At 40.0% G+C, this 6,000-nt stretch overlaps 1 long non-coding RNA gene across 1 annotated transcript; it reads right to left on the reverse strand.

The window, feature by feature from the left end:
* Positions 1-4,309: 4,309 nt before the first annotated feature.
* Positions 4,310-5,086, reverse strand: LOC139784404 (uncharacterized). Its single transcript, XR_011721551.1, has 2 exons — positions 4,841-5,086; positions 4,310-4,746 (listed from the first exon to the last, which is right to left on the reverse strand). It is a non-coding gene; the product is annotated as an uncharacterized lncRNA (long non-coding RNA).
* Positions 5,087-6,000: the final 914 nt, after the last annotated feature.

Consider the following 6,000-nt stretch of genomic DNA (forward strand, 5'->3'; position numbering starts at 1 on the left):
GCATCGTGCGTGAAACGGAAAGTACCTCTATATTAAATATGTGCACAACGTGTTCTAACCTATAATATAGGTAATACATACCTTCAAGTTATCTAGCTCTCGTACGAGGGCGAATCAAAGCCACGTCCTCCGTCCTCGACCGTCTCTCGCAGGCGTCGAGTCCTTTCACGAGCGCCGGGCCGTCGCACGCACGAGACACCCGCGAACGCGGTTCACGATTACGATCTCCCACGGACGGACGCGGTCTTCCAAATGAATATCGTCGCGATAAGAACGAGGCACGATGGCACTAGCGGAAGCTGCGGAAGCGGAAAGAGACTTAGGGCCGGTCTACAATCAGTCGTATTCGGAGGATATTTTCCGTTTCACGCACGATGCGCATAATGCATAATGTATCCTTGTTATTCATCGAGTGTTAATAAACAATGATAAATGATGCATTATGCGCATCGTGCGTGAAACGGAAAATACCCTCCGACATACGACTGTACGACTGATTGTAGACCGACCCTTAGGGTATTTTCCGTTTCACGCATGATGCGCATAATGCATCATTTATCCAATTGTTTATTAACACTCGATGAATAACAAGGATAAATAATGCATTATGCGCATCGTGGGTGAAACGGAAAATACCTCCTAATGTGCACAACGTGTTCTAACCTATAATAGCTTGATCAAGCTATCTCTCGTATGAGGGCGAATCAAAGGCACGTCCTCGACCGTCTCTCGCCGGCGTCGCGTCCTTTCACGAGCGACGGGCCGTCGCGCACACGAGACACCCGCGAACGCGGTTCACGATTTCCCACGGACGGGCGCGGTCTTCTAATGTATTATTGTCACGATCGTGGCACGATGGCACTAGCAGAAAGCGGCGAGAGACTGCGAACTTGCGTGCGCCGCTATGGCGCATGCTATCGAGGTTAGGGGAGACCGGGGCTAAAAGGTCAGTTTTTTTTCGGAGCCGATTTTTAACAACAAAATAAATAATTGAAGTTAAATGTGGTATACCACTGTAAAGAGTGAACCTTTAGCTACAAAATTTATTAAGGAAATTTTTATCTACGTCGCTTTGTTTAACCGGTATAGAGCAAAAACGACAACGGTGCAAAAATTGAAATCTCAAAAATGCCGGGGTTTAAGCGTCACCCCCCCCCCGGGGCTGATCAGTCACACTGCATTTTCAATACATATACGTACAGTTAATCCTGAAAAATGATAGGATACATTTTAATAATTGTTTTTTAAGAGAAAAATATAAAATTTATTTAAAATTTTTATGCGAAACATTAAAAAATAATTGTTTTACCTAGACCTATTCCATAAAACAATTTAGGCACGTGAATACAGAGGTTAACCAAATCGTAAACTCCCCAACGGCACGTCATATTGTCAACGCGGGCAACCACGGGGAACACGCGTGACGGAGTTCCGGTGCCATAGGATCAGCGCGGACCCTCGAGCAACCTAACCAAGCCGCGTTTCTCGCGGGGGAGCGATAAATAGCGACAGGGGGGTTAGAAAAGCTCGCGGTGGAGCGCGACCATTTTACCGACTCGACGGCGTCCTCGCGCCGATTCCTCGACGCGCCGACGACGACGACGACGACGACGACGGCCACGACCACCACGACGACGACGGCCACGACCACCACGACGACGACGATGACGACGACGACGACGACGACGACGATGACCACCACGACGACGACGACGACGACGACGATGACCACCACCGACACCACCACCACTACAACGCCGGCGACAATGACGCCGAGACGATGCGGCGAACGCTGGACGATGCGGTCGCACGCGCGACTGTCACTGACACAACGACCAACAACGACGATCTACCGCGCGCGCGGCATGTCAACTCTCGCGCGGAAATCGCGGGATCTCAGAGCCGTGCCGTGCCTCGCCGTACCTCGCCGACGTGCCGTGAGCGCGAGCGATCTCAAAAACAACGGTCCGCCATCTTTTCGGTCGGTCAAAACACCCGTTTTGCGACGATACGTGCGTACTATTTCCCTCCTATACAAACTGACGCACGTGCAAGGGAAGACAGAATCACGCTCAAGGGAAACCTAACCTGAAATTGGCGAATTCGCCGTGAGCTGAAGTCGTGCGCCCGGCGCGCCACAGTGACTGACCAGCCCCGGGTGCTTACTGACTGATTAGCCCCAAACACAAGTTTCAGGTTTGATCGCCCACGAAATATTAGACATCAACGATAATGAAAAAACTACACTGGATTCGTGTTCAGCATGCATTACTCTTTATAATCACGTACCGCGAGATTTGGAGAGCAAATATTATTGCAGATATTACAATATTTCCACGGCAAGAAAATTTTCACTTTCACCTTCCGAAAACACGTTTGCCCTCGTAAAATCATAACACGGCAGGTAACCTGCCGAAAACTCCGTTGGTCACATGGGTACCATAAGCAGCGTTTACAATGTTAATAGCGAGTTCGCACAATATACAGGTTCCGAGATATTTGATTTGACACTTCAACCCCGTTGACCTTTTAGCCCCGGTCTCCCCTATATAATTCCGGCGGTAATTGAAATTATGTTATATAATATTATATAATATCAACGCAACCGTTGTTGTATAACACGCATATATAACAGTTGTATTAATGTGCATTTATTATAACATATAAATAACGGAGCAACATAATAGTTTTATAACCTAGTTATATTATAGTAATAATGTAAAGTTATATAACTGTTATGCTACTCCAGTATAACACCTGTTATATAATTTGTTACTCCCCAGGTTATATATCAATTAGATTTGGTGTTTGCTGGGCATACATAAGGAAGTAAATAGGTAAAAGTAAATTTAATACAAGTGTAAAAGAGAGAAATTATAGAAAATCTACCTAGTATATTCCAACAATATAAAATTAGAAATTTAATAAATTAGAAATATTAGAAATTATTGCAAATTATTATAAATTGTTATAAATTATTATAAATTTTTATAAATTAATATAAATTATTATAATTATTATAAGTATTTTATAAAGGTAGTATTAATTAATATGTATTATGTTATCTGTATATATATTCTTCAGATAATGGGACGTTGCATTGAAATGATCAGCTTCACGCAAGTCGTCAATGGAATTATACGAGCACTTTTAGACGTATTATTGAAGAAATCGCCGCCCTCAGGTCGCAAATTGTTGATTCTGTGCCCTTCTAGTTGCAGGTAAAATTAGAACTTTTTTTTTTCAGGAAATAAAATTAAAAAACATATACACACATATATTCTTAATAATATATTTCTTTTTGCAGACAAGTTTTAGATGATGTAGATTTACCTCCAGCATTTAATACCATCCGTCATGCTATAATTTGTCAACCCCTGATTATCTGTGAAACGTGTTGGAAGAAGTTGATCTCTTCTCAAAACACGAAATGGCTTTCTTGCATGCAAAGCTTTAAGGAAAAAGGTAAGTTTTTAAAATTCTTATTGACAATTTTATTCAGACAATATACGTGATATCACAATATATGTGATAATATATTATCTGCAGGCGTATAGGGCAAATACTTTGTTATAGATATATAACAAATATCTATAACAAAGTATTTGCCCTACGTGTCATATACGCCTGCAGATATATAACAAATATCTATAACAAAGTATTTGCCCTACCGGTGCGCTGGCTGCTAAGCCACGCTCGACTCCATATCTATATCTATATCTATAACAAATATGTCTATAACAAAGTATTTGCCCTACGTATCATATACGCCTGCAGATATTACCCTTATAGAAATTTAATAGGGGAGACCGGGGCAAATCGTGACATTTTTTGGTTTTGAATTTTTTCTGAGATAAGTATTTGAGATAAAAATACGTTTTAGCCGGTTTTTTCATCGTGCAACCTTCTAGTTTTCAAAAATATTTATTTGTGTCTTTTCATCACATTACTTTTAAAGTAGAACACGAAATGCCTCACTCTGTCTCGTGTCACGAATTGCCCCAATACCGGGGTAAATCGTGACAAGGCACGGGGCAATTCGTGACAATTCTTCTTTCAACGGGTTTCAATGTCCGAATTCGTCCTATTTTCATGATTTATATCAAAACGTACACTTACTCACTCAAAAAAGGTTTTTATTAATCAAATTGTACATTAAATGGAATAGGAAGGGCAAAAAATCGTTAGGCTTCGCTTTCGTCGTCTTCCGAACTGCGAGTAACGACCTTTCTCGGGCGTCCACGTCCTCTGCAAGCTGGCTGTTTCTTGGGGAGCTTGATCCTTATATTCTTTTTTTTATTTTGTACTCTTTCGTCATTTTCGTCAACAAGTGCATCGAGTTCATTAGCGTCAGTCAAAATTGCACTTCTCTTTCGTTTTCGTCCTCTTGTCGTGACTTTCCTTTTGCCCGCTTTTGGAAACGATCGAAGGGATTGTTTGAGGCCCTTGACACATCATTTTCAGTTGAGGTACCTGGCTGTGGTTGGTCATCTCCATTCCATCCTCGATCAGTGACTTGACCGGGTAAAAAATCGATTTCACCAAAAACGTCAGGATTGAAAGGAAAGATTCCTGCTGCTTTGAATCCGGCCCTGATGTTTGTACTTGTTGTGGCTAAAGGCAAAGAATCGGTGACGATCGAAGGGATGTCATATATCGTCATCGTTTTCCCAGGATTGTTCACGCAATGTGTCACGAATTACCCCAGGCGGTCATGTCACGAAATGCCCCAGCGTCATTTTTTATCTTTCGTGGTCCGAAAAACCCAGACAAGAAATAAATGCATGCAACCTGCGTTACACATGTGTGTGTAAATGCCAGGTGAACAAGTAAAACTTACCGTTTCAAATCTGGAAGCAATTGCTTCGTATTGAACACAAAATATCCGTGGATTCAAAAATTTACTTTTACACGAGGTAAACACTTTTTCCGCCACTGACAACGAAACATTGTAGATACGCACACCGAATTTTGTTCTAATATAGAGGACCATTAGACCCATCTATGGTCTGTAATACAGGTTTCTACCAGCAAATGCATAGAAGTTATCCGCGCGGGAAATTTTTCGTATTGTCACGAATTGCCCCGGTCTCCCCTACTGTAAGTGATTTTTTGGCTAGTGATTAATCATTTAAAAGCACTATTAAAAGCACTCTTAACAGTGCTTTTAATAGTGCTTTTAAGTGATTAATTACTAGCCAAAAAATCACTTACAGTATTAAATTTCTATAAGGGTATATTATCACATATATTGTGATATCACGTATATTGTCTGAATAAAATTGTTAATAAGAATTTTAAAAACTTACCTTTTCCTTGAAGCTTTGCATGCAAGAAAGCCATTTCGTGTATTATCGTTAAACCCATTTTTATAACATATAGTTTATTATATTAATTATATTTTTATCATTATGTATTTTATAATTCAGTGTATTCATCGGTATTAAGAAATTGCTCTGCCTAGTAGATAAAGTGGCACGTCAAGTGGAACCAAGTTTACAGAGTCGCAAAATTCTTATCGAAACTGGAAGAAGAAGGTAGTTTAGAGTAAGACGTTTATTCCATTTTAAACTGCGTTTGGTAGTAGAGAAAAAACAAAGAATGTTCTGAGCATAGCTTGTTTCGAGTTTAGATCGCTCAAGCTAGAACGACTTTGATCTTCCCCCAAAACGAACGTATTCTCAGATTGTAGTAATTAAATAGAGCCAATTTTCGTAGCGTCTGTGTATATGTAATCAGTGAATGTATTAGATCTTCTCTGTGTTACATGAGTTCTTGTAACAGTAGAAATAGATAATATTGGTTAGATTGTGATGTGCATATCTGAAGACACGTATTAATTATGTCAAGTAAGTACTATTATATTATAGATATTGAAACAAATTTTGTCACTTTAATTTTGTAAATTACATAGATTTCGTATAATATTTTTATACAAGTAAAATTTTATTCATCTAATTTAATTTAATTATATTTTATTTGATTTTTATTATATTATAT

This window comes from Temnothorax nylanderi, unplaced genomic scaffold (genome assembly GCF_030848795.1).
Source record: "Temnothorax nylanderi isolate EJ_2023f unplaced genomic scaffold, tnyl_v1.0 TNYL_tig0622_pilon, whole genome shotgun sequence".
Lineage (NCBI taxonomy): Eukaryota > Metazoa > Arthropoda > Insecta > Hymenoptera > Formicidae > Temnothorax > Temnothorax nylanderi.